Source organism: Myiozetetes cayanensis, unplaced genomic scaffold (assembly GCF_022539395.1).
Source record: "Myiozetetes cayanensis isolate MyiCay16 unplaced genomic scaffold, myiCay2020 scf4, whole genome shotgun sequence".
Lineage (NCBI taxonomy): Eukaryota > Metazoa > Chordata > Aves > Passeriformes > Tyrannidae > Myiozetetes > Myiozetetes cayanensis.
The window spans coordinates 63,536,560-63,549,848 of NW_026087631.1; the positions used below are offsets into that span (position 1 = coordinate 63,536,560).

The 13,289-nt window shown below is 44.8% G+C and overlaps 1 protein-coding gene across 2 annotated transcripts in view; it reads right to left on the reverse strand.

The window, feature by feature from the left end:
• The window catches only part of LOC126647380 (phospholipid-transporting ATPase FetA-like), an 87,374-nt gene extending 74,408 nt beyond the window's left edge, over positions 1 to 12,966 (reverse strand). The window contains exon 1 of one of the 2 annotated variants that reach the window (XM_050329574.1): positions 12,690 to 12,966. The gene's annotated coding sequence lies outside the window, so the exon portion shown is untranslated. Of the gene's footprint in view, positions 1 to 7,133; positions 7,152 to 12,689 lie in introns of those variants that run through there. The other variant, XM_050329576.1, reaches the window with a different exon arrangement.
• Positions 12,967 to 13,289: the final 323 nt, after the last annotated feature.

Genomic DNA, 13,289 nt, shown 5'->3' on the forward strand with positions numbered 1-13,289 from the left:
GAGGCTTTGCCAAAGTGTATTTTCTAGAAAGTGAAATTCTCTGGAGTCCTGTCAAGAGGAAAGCTATGGATGACTCTGGATGCTGCAATGGCAGTACTCCGGTGGTCATGAAGGTTGCAGAACAGAGAGGAAATGAAATGGACCATATAGCACCATTTCTAAAAGAAGAACAAGACCCTATGCCCCTTTCCATGACTCCAGGGTTATTCCAAGCAACACTTATTTGAGACAACATTCAATGAATTGGCATCCTACTTACAACCCATAGTATCCATTCAAACAGCCAACCTGGGACATGGCATGTAGGACTAATCTCCTCAAGACCCAGGTCATTTTCAGATGATTTTGAACTTGACAGCATCTGACTGGAGAAGAAATTCCCCCTGCACTCATATTCTTACCACCCACATCCCATCTCAACAGCAACAGCCCGAGTATCACATTTTTTCCTTCAAGCAGAAGTATAAGGATCTGGATTAATTTTGGTCCTTCTACATATTTGGAGAATCCCTTGTTCTTGCTTCATTCTGGAGCTTTCCTCCTTCCTATAACTTTAATCTGCTTTTTTTCATGACATCTTAATATGTCAGTTGATGACGATTCATTCCACACTACTCCCACTTCCTTTGCTGCTGTCTTTATATGTGCTTGTTACCACTGACCTTGGCCACAGTCATTTCTTCCTTACAAGAGTTAGGTTTATCCTCTCTTGACATACAGCTATATGCAAGTGCTGGGGCTTGTTTAGACTTCAAAATAACTAAAAGTTAGTAGGCTGATTTGTTAATGATTTTTCTTGGCACTGAAAATCCACCTCACATACATTACCAATAACCTTTTCCCTCAGCTATGCTTTCCTTGTGGACTTTGGTGAACCTGCTCATGTAGGGAAGCTCAGCATATGTGGAAGCACTCAGAAGAGCAGGAGTGACTCAGGGTTATGAACTCAGCTCTGAGTTCTCTTGTCCTTGCTTTACACTTTCTTCCCTGGATAGCATCTTTCCAATCACCACATCATTTGCATCATCCTTTGCAGATTTCTGGACACACCAGGGAGCACTGGTGCCTGCAGTGTCAATTGTTGGAATTTCAGTTCTGGTATAAAGGGTGTACACGTATGCCGAGTGTCTGAGTGTCCACTGCAGCATGGTTTGGGCAGGGATTCAGCTGGACAGCTGCAGCAAGGCAGCAGTGACATGCCTTGACCCATAGTTGTGGGAAGAAGTTCATTCTGTATCTTTTCCAGTAAATGAGCTGCTTTCTTGGCCAGGCAGCCTCCTCCATACTGTGGTCCTTCACCTTTGAATCCTCCACTTTCCCAGTGGCCCACTAGTCACAGAGGGCTAGACAGAGTGGAGTGGATTTAAATTCATGCCATTAAGACCTTACCCTAAAACTGTATCTAGGAAAATGACTTCCAGTCATTCAGCCTCTGTGGCATTTCAACTACGATGAAGATCCAAAAATGATCGTAGTTGACACTGACATGTAAAGGGTGCACTCAGCCCACTCTCCAGACCAGATTTGCTCTCCCTCCAAACAGCAAAGCTAACAGAGCAGAGGATACTCTCTGGATCACCCAGAACCCAACATGTCTGCTGACCCAGTAAAGGTTTGAATGGCTCAATGTGCCCCAGAGTAACTGGAGAGGAGAACTAGAGGAAAGGAGAGAAAACAGACTGGAGCATCCCACAATGTAGACTTAAACCAAATGTCAGTCCTTGAGAATCCTTCTCTATGGCAATGCCATTTTTAAAATTTTGTGCCATCCAGATGCTTTCCCAATGAGCCTGTATAGTTCAAAAGGAACACTGATAGACTTTACTTTCCCTTTCTGTCTTGTGACTGCAGTGTGCAACTCCTGAACTGCAAGGTTTGAAGCCTAACCTGCTCTACGATGGCTGGTACCTCTCTCTGCAGAGAAGCAGCTGTGACCTATGGAGCCAAGATGGGTTCCCCAAGCACCCAGAATCGGTACAATCTCCAAGGATCATTTCCACCCACCCAAACTCTGTCTCCCAGAACAACACAAGTGCATTTCTCATCCTAAGCATGGTTTTCACAGTTCCAGAAAAGCCTTTCTACATGGTGTTGGAGGATTTACTCACAAACCTCCAAGGGTCAGCCTTAGATGACTGAATCTCCTCCAGTAGCCTATGCTTTCCTTATCCCAACTTTTCTATCTTTTCCTCACTAGTCCTGGCCAGTGAGAAGCTCCTTGTGTACGGGAGGGGTAAGTAGCCTATTTCACTGTGGGGACTCCTGCCACATCTGTTGTAATGAGCACCTGCAGTGGGTGTAAAGGGTCAGATAGGCATCTTGTCCCAACTGCCTTTGTTATGAGAGACCACAGAACCACAGAACATGCCAAGTTGGAAGGGACCCACAAGGACCACTGAGTCCAACCCTTAGCCCTGCACATCCCCAAGAGTTACACCGTGTGCCTGAGAGTATCATCCAAACACTTGAACTCTGTCAGGCTTAGTGCTGTGACCTGGGGAGTCAGTTCCAGTGCCCAACCACCCTCTGGGTGAAGAACCTTTTCCTAATATCCAACATAAACCTCCCCTGACACAACTTCAGGCCAGTCCTGTCACTGGTCACCACAGAGAAGAGATCAGTGCCTGCCCCACCTCTTCCCCTCACAAGGAAGTTGTGACTGTGATAAGGTCTCTCCTCAGTCTCCTCCAGGCTGAACAGACCAAGTGACCTCAGATGCTCCTCACACAGCTTCCTCTCAAGGTCCTTCACCATCTTCACTGCCCTCCTTTGGACACTCTCTAATGGTTTAATATCTTATATTGCAGTGACCAAACTAAACACAATATTCAAGGTGAGGCTGTACCAGCGCATTCTGTATCCTCTTGCTGTCAAAAGTCAGTGTAAGATGCATAAGAAATACAGGACTGAAAGGAACAAATTGAGGCACTGTTGTCCACCCCTTTGATATCAGAGAGCTGTTTAAAAAAAGAAGTGTAGGAAGAACATCCAAGCTGTAAATTGCTGTAGTCCAGGAAACACCAGCACATTCATAAAATTATTAATGAAAGACCAAAGGTCCCAAAATATACTATATCACAGGTGAGGAAAGGTGAAGTACACTGGCAGTGTCCTTGATCCCTGCAGAGTATATGGCAGGTGGAACTGTCCAACTGGCACCAGAAAGCACACCACGACAGAGGAGGGGAAAATTAAACGCTTCGTGTTCCTGTTACCATGACCAGCCTGTAGAAGGCAAATTAAATGGGCAGAGAAAGGCAATGTCACAAAACGACCTGTTGCTCTAGTGCTGTCCTTGCCTTTTGGGAGCCACTCAGCCATACTCATTTGGTTGCTCCTCCAAGGAATTAAACTGGTAGAATTCCAAAGTAACTCAGTTTGAAGGGATGCTCTGGATTCCCAGCTGTGTGTATCCATCCCTCTGGGTGTTATCTGCAGTGTGCAGAATCGGTACTGCAGGTTAATACAGAAGTATTCCCATATTTCGTCAGTCACTCCAGAAGCTGGGAGCTGTCAAGTACATGACACATGGAAATGGTCAGAAAATAGTTTCTGTGGGTGTGTGCAGAATAATGTGAGTCATACTGTTCAGGACTTGGTGGAGTGCTACTTACCTGCAGCAGGGAAGGAAGTGTGTGTGGCTAGAGATGCCCTTTCTCCACCAAAGCCCCTTGCCTAATAGTCCAAGCCCTTGACAAACAACAATCAGTTGGGGAAAATCATGAGAAATCCGCAAAGGCACAGACTCAGGTCTTTAAAAAGAAAGCAGCAACTAGCTCTGGTATTGATCTCATCTTCCTGGCACCAACACCTGCAAATGTGTTACCTCCTGATGTTTTAAAACAGAAATTGAAATAGTGTCTCTCAGTTGCCTTTGCAGCCCATAGGAGATGGAGCAGAGCTGAAAATATTTTGATCAAAGAGCTGTCATCTGGGTTGAGCTGCTCAGATTACACTGAAGGGTAGATAAACCTGCAGAAAAAAATCAACTCTACAGGGAACAAGGCCCGAGATTAACTCATTTCTGAGTCCAGTTCCCACCAGATTTGGGATCTTATGTTTACAAACTCCCTTCTGGCCAAAAATTTCATTGCTCTGGTAGAGAAGGGGCTGTTGCAAGGGGAGAAGTCTCATGGCTCTCCTGAAATATTCTCTGTGATCCTTTGAGAAACTAAGTGATTTGATAATCACAGATATTAGTGGGAGCTGATGGGTATTCACCTGTCTCGGGATATGTTGTTGGAGTATAAATCTGAGTCTCTTCATTTGCCTACAACACTGCATGTGCCTGACTGCACAGGCAAAGCACAGGGATTAATCAGCCGCTGCAGCAAACCCCAAACGTGTCCACACCGCATTTAGCACATACTTCTAATTGTCACCAGTTAAAAAAAGGGGGTATGGGGGGGGTGGGGGAAGGGTGGAGGGGATGCTCGGGAGGGCTCGTTAAAAGCTAATTATGCCTACGTGAATAGAAAAAGCTCAATAGCTGAGGGCAAAGTGACAGCCCAGTTTGTCAGAGCCTCCGAGGAAAGCGCACTTCGTAGCTCAGGTATTGCACAAGACTTGCTGCTATTTGCGAGGCAGTAGCTGCCACAAATGCATGTGCTGTGAGTGGTGGCACTTCAAACACTGTCACATGCGCAGTCCTCAAATACACATCAAAAAACCCAGCTCATACCACTGAGGAATCAGGATAGCCTTTAGTGGGACCCCATGATTGAATGCACAAAGCAAATCCAACCCATGCAGAGCTTTGGCATTTTACAGAGTCTTCCCATATGGTAAAAAAGGGCAGCACTTGTGGGAGAAATGGCACTTTTGGCATGGAATAACATCACCTAAAGGCCTGTATAATGGTTATAGATTATTTAGTCTTGTGTAGCCTCCCAGAGATGCTCTAGTCCTGGTTATGCTCAGCCCATGTACTCCCTCTGCATATTCCACTGCCAAGGTAGAGCAAGCACTGCAACCTAACAGATGTGCTGGGAGAGCTCAGCAGATTGACAGGGCTGCGATGGATCTGCCCTTCAGATTTCCAGGGCAGAAGCACAGGAGTAGCATGGACACTGTGTAGCAGTGTCCATGACATTGGGCAGGCTATTTTGTACTGTGGCTGTGCAGCCTTATCCCAGCACTGCTGCTTCCACACTCTTGTGTGCTAGTTGTGTGCATAAAGGATGAGAAATCCCTGGATCTGCATTCCCTACAGCATCAGCCAAGAGATCTAAGTCCTTCAATAGCTCTGACAGTCTACCACATGAAAAACTCAGTGGGGCATCATCACACCCATTATGCTCATAAGCACTTTAACCATAATTTGAAATTAAACATACAGTATGGATGTAGTATCTCTACTGTCTGTTTTCCAGGTTACAGTCGTACCTATCCTGCCAGGAAAAATATGGATGCAACCTGCTGCCTCCCATGACATTATCCCTAGTATCAATGATCTTTTGTATTTTTTAGTATTTACTGCATTAGGTGTTCAAGGCCAAGCTGGACAGGGCTCTGAGAAACGTGGTCTGGTGGAAGATATTCCTGCCCTTGGCAGGGCATTGAAGCTAGATGATCTTTAAGGTCCCTTTGATCCAAACCATGCTATGATTCTATGATTGGGTCCTTGTTATATCACCATCTAGCTTTTGCTGGCTAGATAGTGATAAGCCAGCCCACTAAGAGAGGTCAGGAGGACCTTGGGGGTGACTGACTGATGTTCATTTTAGGGATATGCAGCAGCACTAGCGTTCCATAGGGCCCTTATTCCAAAAGGGATGAGAGCACGTAGAAGAATATGATTGTAGTATTGACCAGGACTGAGTGACTTCTTGACCTGTCATAACTCAAATTCTGTGAACTCTGAGAAGAACAAGGAAACCCCTGCCTGGCAGCAATGGAACAGGGTCAGAAAAAAAATAGCCATCATACAAAACAAGGCCCAGGGAGCATAATGTATTAATAAGAGAGAATTTGGCTCAGCTTGGGAACATCAAACTTTACATAATTAACTGAAGATCTAAAATGTCAACAGTGATACAATATGACTTAAACAGGCACAAAAACATTTATTTCCCCAACACAACTGCATGACATTTTTATCGACAGTTTGCACTTCAACAGCAGCACCACCTTGGCAGTAAATAAGGCATAACCACAGCTCTGCCAGCACGGCCACAACACAGGCATGCCAGGTCCCAGCATTGCCAGCCTTTGCTTTTATTCAGTGCAAGTTTAATTTATGTTAGATTGTTCCTGTATCTGTTCTGCAGGTGTTTAATAGAAGTGCATGTTCCTCTGCACTTACATGGCTGAGGGAAAAGACCTATATTATTCCCATCTCTGTGCACATGGACAGTCAGCATTTAAGCTTTGAGTTCCTGTAGAAGTTACAGAATTATGGAATCATAGAACATGCCAAGTTGGAAGAGACCCACAAGGATCATCGAGTTCAACCCTTAGCCCTGCACAGAACCATCCCCAAAAGTCACACCACGTGCCTGAGAGTATCATCCCAACACTTCTTGAACTCTGTCAAGCTTAGTGCTGTGACCACTGTCCTGGGGAGTCAGTTCTAGTGCCCAGCCACCCTCTGGGTGAAGAACCTTTTCCTAATATCCAACCTAAACCACCCCTGACACGACTTCAGGCCATTTCCTTGAGTTCCATCACTGGTCACCACAGAGAAGAAATCAGTGCCTGCCCCTCTGCTTCCCTTTATGAGGATATTAAAGACCACAATCAGGTCTCCCCTCAGTCTCCTCTTCCCCAAGCTGAACACACCAAGTGACCTCAACCGCTCCTCATATGGCTTCCCTTCAAGGCTCTTCATCATCTCCTTTGCCCTTCTTTGGATACTCTCTAATGGCATAATAACTTTCTTATATTGTGGCTCCCAAAACTGCCACAATATTCCCAGGTGAGGCTGCCCCACTGCAGAGCAGAGCGGGACAATGTCCTCCCTCGACCAGCTGGCAATGCTGGGCCTGATGCCCCCTAGGACACAGTTGGCCCTCCTGGCTGCCAGGGCACTGCTGATCATACACAACTTGCCATCAACCAGGACCCCCAGGTCCCTTTCCATGGCACTGCTTTGCAGCATCTCCCTCTGCAGCTGCATAAAAGAGAGGAATAACCTGGTGGGTGCATGGGACCTTCAGGATGTGATGGTTAAAGGGGGATGTTCTTCTCCCAAGAGTTTAGGAGAACCTGCAGAAAGAAGACAGCAGCAGAAAAATCAGAGACAAATGTGCAGTGCACAAAGACACAAGGATGCTGCAGGTGTAGCTCATTTGAGGTTAATCGTTGCCATTTCTACAGCTGGGGTATGATGCAGTATCACAGAAGAGCCCTTTAAAATCAAGGAGATACACGAGAAGGCAGGCAGGTACTTAAATTAAACACCTTATTCCCAGAGTTACAATTTGTTGTACCACACTTGGTTTTCATGTGCTGCTTGCAGGATTAAGTAAGTTGTGGGCCCCGTAAGAAGAGACAGCATCTTCTGCTTCTGACAGAGTGATCAAGGTTTTGCCAGTGTATCTCCAGAAGGCAATGACACACAGCCTGAAGCTGCTAATGTGCTAATGAAGATACACAGCAGAAAACATAATCAAAGACTCTGGGACTAAAGGGAATTAAGTAAAGTTTCAGCAGTACTGTGCGGCACCAAATGCCTAGTCAGGAGAAATAAAAAAAATAGTTTTCTTAATAAGGAAGTGAAATAAACCACAAGAGCCATGGCCCTCTAGCTTGGTGTGTCACTTAAGCAAAAGCTCAACCAGTTCTGGTGCCTCCTTCCCACAAGGCAATAGAAAATCTTTAGATAAAGTGCAGGACATCCCAGCTTAAAATAATAGAAAAAGTGAAGCCACATAAGATTAATGCAGGCAAGCAGAAACTGTGCTCTTAAGCATAATATTCGGGTATGTTTTGTTCTTTTAGGTTCTTTTTGTGCCATGTTCCATTATTTAAAATAATGTATTTTTAACTTTCTTAGCAGCCTTTCAGTACCTAAAGGGAGCGTACAAGAAGGCTGGAGAGGGCATTTGACAAAGGCAGAACTAGGGGAAATGCCTTTAATTCGAAAGAGGGCAGGTTTAGATTAGGTATTAGGTAGAATTCTTACTGTGAGGGTGGTAAGGCATTCGAACAGGTTGCCCAGAGAAGTTGTGGATGTCACAGCCCTGGAAGTGTTCAAGGCCAGGCTGGATGGGGCTCTCTGTCCATGACAAGGTAGATGGAAATAAATGATTTTTAAGGTCCCTCCCAACCCAAACCATTCTGTGATTCTGTGTTTGTAATCTTGAATCTTGGCAAATGACAACCTGCTGCTTGTCCCAGATGTGGCACATCTCAAAAGCAGAGCTCTGCAATGCTCTGCCTATGGCCCAGCTCTGCACTGGGCTGCAGGTACCTCCGGTGCCCAACTGCCCATGTAATTATTTAGGCTGGTTTGACAGCGAATATTCGCAGGGCCTGTGTGAAGGAGAAATTTCTCCTAAGGTCTCTTAGTATCCGGCCAACTTCCCTGTATGAAGCAAAGTACTAAAAGACATGTGTAATCCCTAAAGATTTGGCAAAGGTGGTGTAGTCAGAAGAGAATAAATGCCTTGTGTCAGTAAATGAAAGTCATAATTTCTCTTAGAAAAAGCAAGATTGGATTAGCTTTGGGGATGAGCTTGGTACAGACAGCTCAGACAGAGGTCTTAGTGTTTCCTTGGATGCCATCCGCTAAACAGGCTGTGTCTGCCCAGAAAGGCAAGGACTTGAATTTTTTCCTACAGTCAGATTGCTATTTTGGCATTAGGAGAAAAAAACCCAGCATAAAACAGAAAGGGGTGAAGCAAAGGCAGTGTCCCAAATCAGTTTGTGCAGCATATTTGGGAAGAGCATATTTATACTAGTCCAGGAAAAAAATGCTGAGAAAAAATACTGTTTGGAAACCAAATAAAGAAGAGCACATTCTTCTCACCAGTCCACCTGCAGCACAGTTTGCAGCAAGGGTTGACCAGAAATGAAACTGGTGACAATCCAGAGAATGACAATATCTGGCAAGCACACAGAGTCAAAAGTAGTGTCTGGTGTCCAGCTGGAGCTGGGAAATCTCTCTGGCACGGGGTAAAGTTATGCATCACACAGCTATACCTTGAGACTCCCAAAAATATTTGGGCTATGAGGCAACCCTGCCAGTGAGGCATGAAATTTAAATAGACCAAAGTATGTATTGCTTCATTAATTAACACCTGATGTAGTGGAAAGTTTTTAAATAAATTATTTCTTGGAAACTTGATGCAGTCTGCAGCTGATCTTGCAAGTGTCCTATAATTTTGTTCAGGTTTTTGGTTTGTGTTTCTAGTCTTCTGTTTCTTAGCAAAACAAGAAGAGGCTCTTACATCACTTGAAGCAGAAGAGTTAAATAAAGGAGGAACACACTTACTGAGATGTGAGGGCCAGGAGGTAGAGGCAGAAGAATTCACATTTGGGGAAAAAAAAAAAAAAAAAGAAACTGTGGGAGCATACCAGGATGAAGAGAAACAGCCCTAGAGTGAGACTTAAAACTGAAAAACAAACCTATTGCTTGATGGGTATAATGGTAATGAAAAGCACTGGAGAACAGTGAATTCAATGTGGGATGCCTCTGTTTGCAGGCAGTGGAGACTGGGGACTTATGTAAGGTACTTGGGAAATCTAACACAGGCAGCTGAGGCATCAACTGATTTGCAGCAGATACAGCTGGAGAGGATGTTAATTGGAGTAGTCATGGTTTCAGTCACACAAATAAACATAAATCACCATCAGTTTCAGTTTATGCTCACAAGACAGTTCCTACAAACTACAGCAGCTCAGGAGGAGATACACATCAGTTTGGATGGCTTTGTTGTGGGGGAACTGCCTTCAGGATACACTCCAGCCACCCCACCCAGTGCAGAGACAGAGCCCTTGGGAAAAACACTCTGAGGACAAGCTCAAAGGGTGAAGAGGTCTAGAAGAGAATAGCAGGGAGAGCAATTCTAATTGGAATGCAAGACTGCACTCCCTTGCAAACAAGCATAAATTAAGCAAAACCATTGTTTTCACCCCCCTCACACCTGTATCTTTTGTCCTCTTGTAAAGCCAAATCTGTACATTTAAGACGGAAAAGTAAACTAAGTCTTGTTTGTCCAAGAAGTGCGATGGCAGGTGGGGAATGCATTGGCAACATTTCCAATGACAACAAGAGTATAAATCACACACGACAGCTCTCAGCAAAGGTCTGGGGAAAGCAAATGAAGGTCTTGATGTTAAACTACTTGGTAATCCATATTGCCACTGCAACTGCAGCCCACAGTAGCTGCATGTCCCAGCAAACTCAGGGTCACATGAACAGTGGAGCAGGAAGGAAGTAATGGATGAAAGAGTAATGCTAAATCACCTGTGGGTGTATTCAGGGAGCTCCCCAGGCTGCTGGAGTGAGTCAGGGAAAGGGAAAAGGAGTCTCGTTTATCTGCGGATCATAGTTATCGGCCCTGTCTACAGGGCATGCACTCAGCTCTGACCTTGGAACCACTGCAGTGTTGCCCAACTCTCAGTCTAACCATCTCACGCTGCTGTCCATCATTGGAGCACATGGGGAAAAGTGAAATCGTTAGTGGACTGTGATCTACCCTCTCAAGTGCTCCTGCTTGGGGTATGGCATTGGAAGCACCAGTAAAGCCACGTAATTCCACCTTTAAAATGTGAAAATTGGCTTTAAATACATATATATTTGTGTATATATATATTTGTGTATATATATATCTCTCTATACACAGAGATACAGACAGTGAAGCAGAAATCATCTCTTTGAGTGATCAAATCACCTCACACAAGATGTGTGAGTCTTGGGTGCTCATGTGCGTTTTCCTCCTTACCTCTGTATCACTTTGCACTCGTGCAAGAACCTAAACCCGCTCCTCCTGGAGCCAGTGCTGAGCACGTGCAAACGTTGGTGTGTCCCAGACTGGACCCATGAGTGTAAGGGACTGGATGGCTGTCCAGACTAAACACTGCCATGCAGAGTGCATGGAAGGTGAGTCACCAGCAAGCACAGAGTGGTCCCTCTAACACAGACAACTGACTGTCTGGTCATACCCTGGGGATCTCTCTTGCCCAATGGAGGTGAGCTGAGAGCAGGTTTCCTGGCTGACTTGGAGAGAAGTCATGCTGCCACCACACAGCATGATTTACTGTGATATCAGCAGATTAGCCTACATCTATGTTTCCTTCCTCCTAGTAATTTTTTTTTTTTTTTTTTTTTGGCTTAAGCCTGGAATGGTGACTTTCAGTAATGCTAAACTGTATGTAGGTCACAAATAACAGCTAGAACCTAGAACCAAAGCTGAAGTGCAATAAGTCACATATTTGACTAAAGAGAGATCCACTGGGAATTTCTATCACTAAGAAAAATAAGGCACTCGCTGGGAAGGAAGTAAACAGTTACTTCACTAATGTGAACTGTGGTGTTACCTTCCTCTAATGCTTTGCAACCAAGTTAGCACTGAGAAATAAGGACAATGCCTCTATCACCAATTGTATGGGTCTTTGCTTTCAATACTGTTTTTGAAGTAATTTGACATTTTCAGAGTCAGCTAGTGCAGCAAATTCGCTTTAGCTAAAAAAAAAAGTTCCTTCCCCTATGGTTTCACTTAGCAAAATCTCCTGCTGGCTTCCATGGGACTTTTGCCTGTGTCAGGATACTTGAATAATCTTGGGCAGGCAGAGGAGAGCAATACCTTCTGATTAAAATCCTCCTTCAGTACATGCAAAGGTGTCTTACTCCTGGGGTGAGAGTCAAACTAGTGCCAGATGTGGGGAGACATTCCAGGCCTTTGTATGTCATATGAGAAAGGGGAAGGGATACTCTTTCTCAGTGCTACAGAAAATACTTTGGATGTGTTTCCTCTAGTCAGTTCTCCACCTTCAAAAAGTCTTCAGGCATTCATAAGCTGACATCACCACTCTGCAATGTGTCACATACTAGCTTAATGAAGCAAAAAGAACTGCACTAAGAAAAGCATATCCAGGAGAATTCTAATATTGTGATTTCTGTATAAGGGTCTTAAGCAAGTGGTGCAAATGCTCTATCCAAGTCTCACACCCTCCACTTTTAAAGGCAGTGAGACCATTTAGCACTTAGCACGTACCAGGCCAGAAAACAACTTGTTAATTGGCCCATCTACCAGTTTCAAGGATGCATCTCCTTCAGAGACAGTCAGTTACAATACAAAACCCTTCATGATGGAGGTAAGACATTCCTGTGTTTCAGGCCTTTATTGTTAAATTAAAATACCATGTAATAAGGATAGGGAGAACTTGTAGCACTTTCCACAGAGGAGAAGCCTGGCTCTCTCTCTTCAGAAATTTTAAACGGGGAGAGAAAAGAGGCCTGGATCCAAGAAAGTAAAATAGACATATACTTTCCCACTGACTTTGGAGAGCTTTCTAAAGCCACACTGCAGTGGTCCAAACTCACTCTACCTTTGAGTGTCACTGACACACTAAGGCTGGCACTACATACAGAAAACTAAGACACCAGAACCAGCATTTACAGATGCAGCATAATCCAGTATGCAAAAGGAAAAAAATGCATAGGAAAAAATAGCTGAAATCTGGGTTCCCACACAAGTTTTTACTGTTTTCTCCTAGAAGAAGGAATGAAGAAATTGTCCTACCTGGCTGATTTGTGCTTCCTCTTTTCTACCTGAAGCTGTTTGTCACGATAAGCAGGAGGGATTTTTTTTCAGCACCATACAAAAAGCTGCAGGTTCTTTTAAACTCCCTGGATGGTTCCTCCGTGGAGCACGCCAGGCTTCTCCCCAGCTGAGAGGTGAAGCTCACGAGGGAACACCACACTTTCCAGGATCTGGAGGCAAACCCGTGCAGGGGCACGCTGAACGCGATCCAGAAGTTACAGGATGTCTTGTCGTGTTCCGTGTACTCGATAAGGGCTGCAAGAGAAAAGGCAAAGTTCCCGGGGCTGTGGGTGGAACATGGCACCGTGCAGCACTGAGCAAATAAAAGGCAATTGATCGTTGGACTCGGGTGTGACACCGGGTATTACAAAGGTTTGTATACCATAGGGAGGACTCTGTATTTCATCTAAGAGAAATGCAGCCTTAAAAACCCGTTGGTGCACCCTGCTGCAGCTAAAGCAACAGGGGGATACTGAGCTCAACTTCTGGCAGTCAGCAGACTTGCCTTCTTGGTCAGCACTCAGATGGAGAATTCCAATCACAAATTACATTCTTTCTTACAGGTCAGACATTTCACTG